The sequence below is a fragment of the Vanacampus margaritifer genome, chromosome 2 (genome assembly GCF_051991255.1).
Source record: "Vanacampus margaritifer isolate UIUO_Vmar chromosome 2, RoL_Vmar_1.0, whole genome shotgun sequence".
In the NCBI taxonomy this organism is placed as follows: Eukaryota; Metazoa; Chordata; class Actinopteri; order Syngnathiformes; family Syngnathidae; genus Vanacampus; species Vanacampus margaritifer.
The window spans coordinates 21757945-21770012 of record NC_135433.1 but is presented as its reverse complement, the minus strand read 5'-3'; the positions used below and the strand labels follow the sequence as shown (position 1 = coordinate 21770012).

Sequence of the window (12068 nt, the reverse complement as noted above, 5' to 3'; positions counted from 1 at the left end):
CTATTTATTATTATTATTTGGCTTTTTTTTTTAAAGGCATGCTTCATTCACAAATGAGCAATCATATATTGTATAGTACTTACTATGCTTCTCTTATTATATTTTAATGGGAATTGTAAACTACTTTTCTCAATTTATTTATTTCCCCAGGAACACACTTATGACGGTTTGTGCTGGCGTTTGCTGGATTCCACGTTAAAACTTCATATCCCAGCAGGCTTTGCGCGCCTCACGTCAGACGCAGGCAGCATGTGCTCGAGTGCTGAGTTCCAACTATGGCTCAGTCTCGAGTTGACGAAGGACAAGAGCGGTTCGTCCGAGGAAGCAACTTTTAACAGCACCGCGCTGGATACATGCTGAAAAATTGAGCTGGAAACTAGGACCTCGTTTAATTCCTGGAATTTTACTTTTTTTTCAACTATTTTGAGGGCAGTTGCGAGGATTCTTGGGATGTGTCGAGAAGTTTAAACGCTAACCCGCGTGTTTTCTTCTTGTTAAAATACAATGCAGTAGTACATCATATTATAAATGAAAAGGATAAAGATGGCTTCATGTTATGGATTAAACAAGCTCCCTGTGGATCATTCTGTGGAATACTCAACTCTTCAAATGGGAAGAGTGATGTCCCAGTCCGGCTGCGGGACATGTGAGACAGACGACTCTCATGGGATAGCAACATCCTCATACTTGTACTCCTGTGGATCGGATTGGTTTTAAAACACAAAGAATGGATTAACGTCTAATATCTTGGAATATTTGTAATATTTATGTTGGTGCTTTGCAGCCGAGCGACTTTATGGAGCATCACCTGATCAAGCAGGTATGTAAGAATGAAATGTTGGTAATGAATATTGTCAGTGAAAGTAGGGTACGATACTACAAAGGGCAGGGACTGGTAATTTAGAAAAAAAATCAAACTATTGAGAGAATCTGATCTGGCTACAAAAGTGTCAAAGAATGGAGGTGATGGAGAAGCTGTTACTTGTGTTACTTATACTTGTGTTGATAAAACAAGTGCTTTGGCAAGTTTCTTCCCCTTTTCAGTTGCATTATACATATTACAATGGGCCATATGTGTCCCCTTCTGCCCCTCACACTATATCGCAAAATTGCTGTATCATGATGTCATCCTTGGCCACATATTCCAATGTTACTCCCATCCTTAGTCAAGAGGCTACAACACAGGTGTCTCCCCAATCTGCCATCATATCTCATAAATAAGTTTCTCTACCTCTTTTTTTTTAAAGACCTTAAACTGTTCCTGAGTTGCAAATTTTAGTGGTTGTCAATTACACATATTTGGTCAATTTCGATATTTACAATACATTGGTATAAAGGTACATGAGTTTTTTTGTTTTCGTGTTTGAAACTTGTCAGGTTTGTAATGTTGTACCATCAGTTACTCTATTTCAAATGGTACAGATAAATCCTCAATCTGTCAATGGTAAATTTGGAGATAAATCTGTACATTTTGGGTTTCTGATTTATTGAAAAGTTTAGCGTTTAATGGGGTGCATTTGCCAAAATTTTTGTGATTTTCAAACAGGTATTTTTCCCGTTACCTGTAAATTGTACATATAACAGGACTTGTGTTTAGGATTTCGAGTAATATATAGTACCTTGTTCATAAATAATAAGTGTTTTAGTTAGATTAAACCGTTGGATTTGTACCAACAGAACCTTCAGAATTAAAGTGTTTAGCTGTTTTATTACCATCAAATGTGGTTGAGCAAACGTGTATCCATTATCAACCTGGATCTTTCTCAAACATGGGTGAATTTACTCATTCCGTCATTCATCTTAAGATCACCCTCCAAAATGAGCTACATTCATTCCGTGACCTTCCGTGCACCTGCTCCTTACACCTCGCAGCCTCTGCTTGTGCAAGTGATCCACCCTCTGACTCCCTACAGGTGAACGTGGATAAAATCTCATAGGATCATACCTTTTCGGAAAAACCTCAAGACAATCCCTCGCCTAACCTTATTAGCCAGAAAGACTGATGTCTTTTGTGAAGGGTCGAGGGACAGAGCACCTCTATGTGTCCGTAGTACAACACACAAGACCCCCTTTCTCGACTGAAGAGGGACCCTCTGTCTAGAGCCAAGTGACTCTCATGGCCGGCATTGACGGTGGGACACTTGCCCTCACAAAAGGAGCTGAAGTGTCAAATAAACTCGGTCAGAGCAGCACTCACCCCACCACCCCCAACCAACGCCAAGACACACAAGAATTCCTTTATCTAACACCCTGCGAGGCGGACAAAGACGGACATTGTGTCAGCAAACGAGGTCTTGGCTAAACACTGGGTCTTCTTCTTCTTCCTGCTTTTTGTCGTATGTGAGTGGCGGAGAAGGCGCATGTCTGCAGACGTGACCCTTGATCGAACCCCCCATGTGAGCAATATAGACACTTGTTTGGCTGTGTCAGCACTCAGCAGCAGAAAATAAGTACGCCAGCTTCTTATTGAGGTGATACCCTCAAAAGTAACTAGTTTTATACTCTGGGTGGGCCAAAACATTCATACTGCACTGCAACGATTAATAGAGTAACTGGAATAATTTTATTACACAGAAAGGTTGAGGCAAAATCTCTACCTGGCATGCAAAAACTGAGAATTTCCAATATTTGAGATCATTTCACACTTACAAAGGAAGAGGTGAAATATGTATTATAACAACACGTCTACTCCAACATAAGGTAACATATCAATGATAGCTAATTTAACATAGCATCGTCGCTATTTTCCCCACAAGATGTCAAGGTTAGACAGACGCAGCCGCAGGCTTCCTCTCACTCACTTTACTGAGCAAACCATAAGACAATAAACATGCAATGTGCACATTCATACACGATTTGCTGATGGTGACAACTCACGCTGAGTCACTCAAAGAGCAGAATAACAACCAGCCAACTCTACACTCTCATTCACTGACACCCACATCACTTACCAGGCCAGGCATCATCTTTTCCAGCCTTACACACTCCTAGCCACAGATACTACTGAAGAACACGAGGATGACATGACTACCCAAGTGAACAAAAATGATACCTACACCACATATGCACATTTTTGTTTTTCATAATGCAAAAATAATTTGATACAATTAATCAATGGTGTAATACAATATTTGATTCTACCAATATTTGCAAACTCAGTTGTAAATAATCATTGTCGGAGTTTTGTTATAACGTCGGTGGCGTAACCAGAATTTGTAGTCCTTGCTCTAGTCTTAATGCACCATAGTCTATTGTTAACCTACGCTAATGCTGTAGTAAAGCCTTACTTAACAGTGTTTCCCACAGATTTGAAATCTACCTGGGTGGGTTGGACGGAAGGTGGGTCCCAGTCCTGTTAGTACGTCTAGTCTAGCCTCACGATCCACAAGTGAGTGATGGCGAACTAACGTCACATGTGGTATATTTTATCGCGACACGTTTTTTTTCTTTTTAAATATATTTTTAATACATTTTCTTGTAAACTTCTTGGGTGGTGGCCAATATACTTGGGTGGCCCACCCAAGTATTAACATGGTGCGGGGAACACTGCTTAAACTAAATATTTGTATACGAACACTTCAAGACCAACAGTCAAATAAAAAATAGTAAGTGCTGAACTTGTTTGTTTGTCACCTCAAAATGTAGGGTTCGAGGATTGTCACTAAATAGGCTTGTCCAAATATTGGGATTTTTTAAATGTATTTTATTTTGTTTTTATCAAAGAACAGAACATTTTCCTTGCCTTCATGAATTCTAATCAACAGTGGTTATACCTTAAATGAAAAATGTTTTTCCATCCATCCAACCATCATCTGAACCTCTTATCCTCAAACGGGTCGCCTTGTGGTTTATTTGCTCTTGCCTGAAAACACCTCCTTTGTATTTTTGTGCAAGTTAAGAAAACATTTTGTTTCGTTGTCTTTAATTTTGTAATTTTTGGTTACATGATAGCTTAGTGTATCCGTAAATGGCTTTCATCCATTATGCCAATTATTGCTACATTGATAATATTGAGTCTTACATTCTTCTGTGATTCCCTTTACTTTTTACAACTTGGGAAACACCTGTACTTTTTTTGATCCTAGAAAACTGTGAAAAAGTTGCTTTCCGAGTCAAGCAATCAGTCATATGGAGTGCATGAGCGATAGAGACACATTATTGTATAAATGCAACACTCATCCAAGTGGCCAATGAGTTGTTTTCTTAGGCGGGGGTAACAAATTTTCTTTGCATCTCAGGGCGGTCGTCGCTGAGCGCTCAGGAATTTGCTTTCTCACGCAGTGTCAAGCATGCTGCCATATGATAGGCTTGAGGCGAACCGCAGCAGAGAACCATTTACGCACCGGGGTTTGACTCGTTTAACAAGCCCCGTTTTCTTTTTTTTCCCCCTCCCCGCTAATTTCCCTCTTCCCAGGAATTTTCTTTTCTTTTCAGCACGGGTGAAATGTTTCACCATGTTTTCCTGTGTGTCTTGTCAAATGTTTTCACGCTTATGTTCTTCATAGGGATGTTATTTAAACATCGCTTGAAGCAAACATGTTTTCAAGATTTGGAACTGGTCATCGTCCAACGATAGCATTTAAATTTCATTTTGCTGAGCTAAAATGGCAACGGGAACAACGATTATGGATGATAACAGGTTGATATCATTGCAATCTTAAGATACTGGCAAACTGTCTTCTAGTCGCTATAAGCAGCATAACTTTACAGCAAAGTGTCTTTTCTAACTAATCTTCTCGTTTAAGAACCATATATTTATTTATTTATTTATTTATTTATTTAATTAAATAATAATATTAATAAAAATAATAAATAAATATAATTTAATAAATTAATAAATAATAATAAATTAAACAAATTAATTTAATATTAATAAAATAATATTAAATTAATTAAATTTTTTCCCTTTACATTTGATCCATCACAGCAAACACACTGTTATTGGCTTCTTGCTCAAGGACACTGCACCTGTGTGTCTTGAACTGGGATCCCCATAGTGGCAGGTGACAATGTTAACCACTTGGCCACAGCTGCTCAAAATTTCTGAGCAGTCTTGTGCCGTGAAAAGTAATGGCTCACTTCTTCAGAAGTCTCACATTTGTGAATTTGACAAATAACAGGGCTCGACACTGTGACCAATTCCACCCGCAAATGTGAGCAACTTTACAGCCTGTGCTGGTAAAAAATCAATCAAGTCGCACGGTGCGAGTACATGTTTAAATGTGTGGTGCAACGGCGCATCTTTAAGCATGGATTTTCTTATATATGATTCTTTTACCATCCATCTATTTTCTGAACCGCTTATCCCTCACAAGGGTCGCAGGATTCTTATAACATTTACCATCAAAAATAGGGGCGCCTATACATTAGTCCCCTTTAAACAGGCATTAAACAAAACACTGAACAAGAATAATACTCCCCATGGCAGTTTAATTGTATTTCCATCAGTTACCTGAGCTTCCATATACCCCCTGTAATGTGCTCACATAACTCTGGTTGGGAAACACTGCATCTGAGAACCTAATCCAAAGTTTGTTTAAGGGCCAGTATTTACTGATCATGATGCTATACAGACTGTGAAGCAATTGGTTTTCCCAAGGGGAAGAGGGTTTGGAGGCCACGCATTAAGAGCTGACCTCTCTGCGTTGAACAAACTAATGTTCACATAAAAGCAAAGCCTTTTTTCCAAATGTCCTCTTTTAAAGTAATATCAAATAATTGACCTGTTTTATTGCAGACAAATCTTGTTACAGTAAAATGTTTTGCAGCTATACTGCATGTTGAGTCACTGTCAATCTTCACGTCATCTACAACTACGCTATGCAACTTGAAAAACTATACATACAGTCATGCTGTATTTCCCCCCAAAAAGGCGCGACCAAAACCTGTGTGGTGCGACTAACTAAAAAAGTTGGTAGCAACAGTGCTACCAGTGCAAAAGTTAGTGTAGAGCTCTGAAAGGTTAAAACTAGTGTTGTTCCGATACTAGTATCGGCAGAGGCCCCGATACTGCATTAAAACAGTGGTATCGGTGAGTACTAACAAGTAACATGTCGATACCATTAATTCTGACGCTAATATAGGATTTTGGATGCAGCATCTTGTGTCTTGTTCATGCACGACATTCACTGATGTGTGACATGTTCACTGCATGCCGAGCTAAAATATCCTATTGGCCTTTGAATGTTTTAAACCAATGGCAGGATAGCTTTTTCATGTTGAGAAAAAAAAACGTAGGTATTGGTATGCTGGGTATCGGAATCGGTATCGGGGGCCAAAAAACGGTATCGGAACAACATTCCGGCATTCAGCTAACTATGGAACAGTACAAAGTAAGTTTTCCTAAAATATGATATCTTTATTTGACATTAAATCCTATGTCACAAATAGCATAGCTTTCATGTTCTTCTTCAAACTGGAAACTAGTTGACACTGAATCAACAATGCCTCTGCTGGTTGCAGCTTAGTACTGCATTCCAATTTGCCTCAGTTGCTTCAAGATGCACAATCAACAGAATTCTGAACAATCACGAGTTTAACATTTTGTCATTTTTCTTGTATCAGTGCTTGAGTCATTGCACTCGCTAAGTCAGGGTGGCTAGCATGGTAGCATGGCGCTGAAAGCAAACAGTTCGTCTTGCTTCGGTGGTGCATGTTAATGATGTGTTTATGAGCTTGGGTCGAGTGGGGATTGCTGACAAAGTCAAGAGCCAGACCTCAGTAGCAGGTGAATGAGCTCAACGTGACCTGATGGTGAACTCCCATGTCTGGGTGTCATGACTGGCTGTTTTCCCAAACCACGGGGGAGCAGGAGGAACACGTATTACACACTAATGACACCTATTTTTGTCTATTGTGCTGCACTGATTTACCTCAGGATAAGTAGCCCCTCATCGTTCCTGTCAGATGATCTTCTAGTGTGGGATTCATGGCAAATTGTCCTTACCATAAATTGCGTTTTTCATGTGTATTTCATGTCCGAACAGGAGAACTGCCATTTATTATTATGGCACGAACAATGGGAAGCTTGTCTCCGGGGGTGGCAGGGGGCCGGCAGGGGGGCCGACGGAGCCCGTTGGTGGTGGTGGGGCTGGTCTGAGATTGGGCAGCAGCCTCTGACCAAGAACAAGCCCCCGTCTGATGGAGAGAACTGCTGACCCTTCCTGAGTAAAATGGTACCTTTGTTTTCGAGGTGTATGTGTTTATGCGTGTGTGTGGGAGAAGGAGTACGTTTTTTTTTTTTTTTTTTTTGTAAAGCGGTGGCCTGCTGTGGAAAGTGTTTTTGTGATTTTTCTGTCAGGTTCTCATTGCACTTGTCTGGGAAAGAAATGCGTGAGAAACAGGTAAAAAAAAAAAAAGGACATCTTACTGTAAAATGGTCTAATCTTGAGCAACAATGTTCCGGTAATGGTGGATTCATGCAATTACCGGTTAATATTTTCCCAAAGAAGCATGAAGATTGGGGTTTGGGGAGGTTTTAAGTAGCTGATGGAGAAACAGCCAGAATAAATAATTTACTCTTCCATGCATTTGTCCTTATTGGTGCTGTATGTCATCTCATCTGAAAACTTCCATCCTGATTTGTCTGAATTGTTTTGTCAGGAAGCTCGCAGATACCGACAAAATGCTGCAAATGCAAATGCTGGAAACTTAGGTTAGGAGATGCGGTTATGGTTAATTTTGGGGGGTTGGAGTTGGGTTTTTGGGATAGGGACAGATAATTGATCCCATAATTAGAATAAAGATTACGGCTAAAGCGCTAGCTAGGGAACCCTGGTCCTCGAGAGCCACTGTCCTGCCTGTTTTCCATGTCTCCCGTCACCAACACACTTGATTTGATGAACAGGATTGTTATCAGCCCTCTACAGAGCTTGCTGATGAGCTGATCATTTGAGTTAGCTGTGTTGGAGGAGGGAGTAGCACTCAAGGACTATGGTTCCCTACCCCTCAGTGAGAGGGTCAGTTTAAGGTTAGGGGGAAGAGTTAAGGTAAAGGTTACTGGAGACTGTAAAGGTTAGGGGATAGGAATGCGCCAGGTTTAAGGTTAGGTTAAGTTAGAGTTTGGTGGTTACTGTTAAGGTTCGGGGTTGGAGGTTAGTGTTAGGGGACAGGTGTTAGTTTAAGGTAAAGGGGAGATGATAGTGGTTAGGATGTATGCCACAGGTTATGGAAGGCATTCGGGTTAATGTAACTGGTTAGGGGTTGATGGGTACTGTTAAAGTTTGGGGTTAGATGCTTGGATTATTTTTTGTAATTAGTAGTTTGGTTGAGAGGTTTGTCTTTTAAGATTAAGGTAATGGGATGGTAAGGTTAAGTTTAAGATAAAGGTTAGGTTCATGGTTAGGGTTGATGTTGGGGCTTTTTTGTGCCTATATTTATGCATAGCTAACCCACATCTTAGGTGGACATTCATTTTCGTCTTCTTAACCAGGTGTTTGACTAGAAGACAAATTTACTAGCACATGTATGTGAAACTTTTGAATTTTGGGGGGAATTTTTACAAGTGTAGGTTGTATCCCCTCCACAACAATTTTCTTTACCACTAATGCCATCTCCTAGCCTGGCATGCATATTGCAGTTTTTCATGGTCCTAATGAGCTTTTTTGGCAATATTATTATGTGAAACGTTTTAAAGTGAATGCCCCAAATATACTAGGTGTACCTTGTTACTGTACCACTAAGAAGTGCAGCAGTGTTTGTTGTGTTATTTAATAGACATCACCATCTTGTGGCCTGTTATGCACAATGCAGTGTTATGCAGCTCTTATTTGAAAATGATTGTCATCTATGAGAAACCTTTCAAGGAAAAAGTGTCAACCATTATTTCTAGGTTGTTTGTAAGCATACCTTAGTGGCTATCCTATTTTTCGTGATATGCAAAAAAAAGAAAGAAGATAGATATAAAATCAAAAGCTTTTAATATGTCCTATAACCTGTACAACGCAGTATAAAAACTGACATTTTATGGGAAATAAAGTGTGCACAACCTCTTATAAATGGGGAAGGGTATGGGGTGCATTAGTGATGGGCAGGGGGTCCGCCGCAACATTTAAGTTTGTCGACTTATTTTAAAATTCTTGTGCTGGCATTTGTGTTTGGCCAGGGAGTCTGGAACCGAATGTGCAGTAATTGGTTGTCAAGGCTTCAGACGAGAGATAAGCCCTCAGAAACAGTCCTCGTTATTCTGCCAAAGGGCTGACAAAATGACCGCAAGCTTCTTCCGTGCTCACTCGAGGCTGCTGTCACCAGGCCAATCATTTGTATTATTGTACAAACCCTACAAAATGACAGTAATCCCTCTCTAGTAGGCTTTGGCTGATTGCTGTGACTCACAGTCTGAATGATACACTGCAGCTAATGGCCATTTAGAAAGTTGTTGCTCCTCAGGGCCTTCTCTGTTTTCATGGTAATACTCTGCTGCACCCCTGTGGACAATTCGTGCAGTGATCCAGAGCATATTTTCGTCAGCTGCATTTCCCCCAGTGGCCACTTTAGAACAGTAGCGCTAAACTAATTAAACTTGCAATAAAATATGAAGGAAATATGTAGTTTACTGTCCTTACTTATATTTTTATTGAAAACAAAATGCAATAAATATTTTTTAATAAAATGCAAATAAATATTACAGGGGTGCTCACATTCGGTCCTCGAGAGCCCCTATCCAGCCTGTTTTCCATGGTTCCCTCCTGCAGCACAGCTGAATCTAATGATCAGCTCATCAGCAAGCTTTGCAGAAGCCTGATAACGATCCTGATCATGAATCAGGTGTGTTAGTGGAGAGAAACAATAGAAAACAGGCTGATTCGGGGCTCTTGAGGATCGAACTTGAGCACCCCTGAAATATTAATTTACTAACATACAATTCATTTTAATCTATATTGTTTTGATTTAATTGAACACAACATAGTTTCATTTTGAAAATATATTATTGAGTAATAAATAAACAATTAATTTCTATTAAAATTTGGTTCGTTGTACATCCAATTAAAACTAATTATGGAATCTTGAAAATACATTGTTGAAAACCCGCCTCCCCCACCCCAATACTTTTTAAGATTTAAAAATATTAGTTACTAATCATTATTACTCCATTCTCCTCCCACATTGCAAAAACATGCCATTTTTGTTTGTTTGTGCTCTGCAACTGGCAGGCCACCAGTCTAGGTTGCATGTCAGCTGGGACAGACGCCAGCTCAATTTAATGAGCTTTCGAAGATGAATGAATGGATGTTTTCATCTGGATCATCTCCTCAAATGAATAGCACTTATTTCATCTCACCACTGGAGGTCACAATTCAGTCTTGAATCAAAATTGACCTCAGTAGTACTCAGGCAATGATGAGGCAGGGGGAGAGGGGGTGCGCTATTACATGTACTATATATATATATATATATATATATATATATATATATATATATATACTGTATTTCAAGATGTCATAAGTCACTATGATAGTTACTATATGGTAGGAGAACCAATTCATAATGCCTGTTTTACTTTTTATAAACATAATGAACAATTTACAAAGGTGAACTTGCTTTTGTTTCTTTTTTAAGATTGTTATGAATTATTATAACCACAATATATTTCATTTTTTTCCTCACAAATGGTTGACTTTACGGAATCACACTTGTTTTTTCCCCAGGTATGATACATTATTATTATTATTATTGTGTTGTTTGTTTGTTTGCTTGTTTAGATATTGTTCTTGGTTAGGATGAAAATGTTAGATTTTTCTATCATAATTCTTGTTGTCATAGTAGCTGTGATAATATTTTTGTATAGCGTTCTGGTTTCGGGTTATTTTATTTGTTAAGGTTTCAATCACAGGCCTATGAAGGGTTAACAAAAATTGGGTTTCTGCATAGCATCGTAGCATCTATGGGCTCATCATTAAGAGTATCATTTACCACACTTGGAAAAGCTTGAATCAAAAAGAGGTGATGCGATTAAACAATCCTGCTAATTGTTTGTTCCATTAATTAGAAACCCAGTTTGATAATTAACCTATTAGTCTGTTATTCAAATCAATTAGAGCCAATGCAGCCCACATCGTTCCCAGGTGTTGTTCATGAATGAAGACAAAACTCTACCTCCTTTAGGTTTAATGTTGGCCACTAGATGGCAATGTGGCTACACCAAAGTGCAGCCTGCGCAAGCCTGAGTGCTGTGCAATGAATGTTGTCTTAGTAATGCATTATGATCTCTGTTATTGCCCAACTCATTCTAAGTCATCTCCCTTTGAAGATCAATGTGCTCCCCGACGCCGATAAAGGCATAAACCTGACGACCTGCCGCCATATAAGTCACCGATTGATCCTGAGAGAGCCAAAAAGTTTGTATAAACTTGGAATGGACTTCATCATTGAAAGCAAGAGAGCAGACTCCTTGTTGCCGAAACTTGGCAAAGGTAAAAGTCACGTGCATAGGTGGGGCACATTTTGATTGGGTGACAACAGCGGTTTTAAATTTAATCTACCAGTTCCCACAGGTATAAAGTGTTTAATATCGTGTGCATTCACCTATTGTAGTGTTTTTTTTTTGTTCTTGTGTTTACAGCATCTGTACATTAAAAATACACACATACACACACTGGTGCAATACATGCTAAAGTGTCCTTAATCCAGACCAGTGAGTTTTGGAGTATGGACAAAATAAAAATAAATCAATTACATACATACAAATAAACAAAAACATGTTGTCAACCATATTAAATTGAAGGCTGGAATTATGACTACAACCTCTCAAAATGTATTTTCTGAAGTCAGTACATTACATTTTTGGCTTTTCATGTACAGTAAGTTGTTTGTAAATACAGGACATTTTTCAAGTACAGCTCAGTTATATTTGAAGTTGTAGTTTTAAGTACAATGCAGTGTATTACAATACATTTCTTTATGTAGGGATTTGTTTTATAACCATCTAATTCTAGTGCAATTTTTATTTAAAAATCAAAAACAGGTGATTAACGTCCTGTTTTGAGCAGAAATGTTGATAATTTGATGTTGCTTCTGAGTCCGCTCATCTGCATGGACTCCCTTTGCTATACTTCTGTATTTTTTTTGCA

General features: G+C 39.0%; 1 long non-coding RNA gene across 7 annotated transcripts in view; it reads left to right on the top strand.

Moving 5' to 3' along the window:
* The first annotated feature begins 283 nt into the window (after positions 1-283).
* LOC144044786 (uncharacterized) overlaps positions 284-12068 on the top strand; it is a 71818-nt gene continuing 60033 nt past the window's right edge. For 6 of the 7 annotated variants that reach the window (XR_013291358.1, XR_013291361.1, XR_013291356.1 and 3 more), the window contains exon 1: positions 284-820. This is a non-coding gene — a long non-coding RNA (uncharacterized LOC144044786). Of the gene's footprint in view, positions 821-11248; positions 11412-12068 lie in introns of all 7 variants that reach the window. The other variant, XR_013291357.1, reaches the window with a different exon arrangement.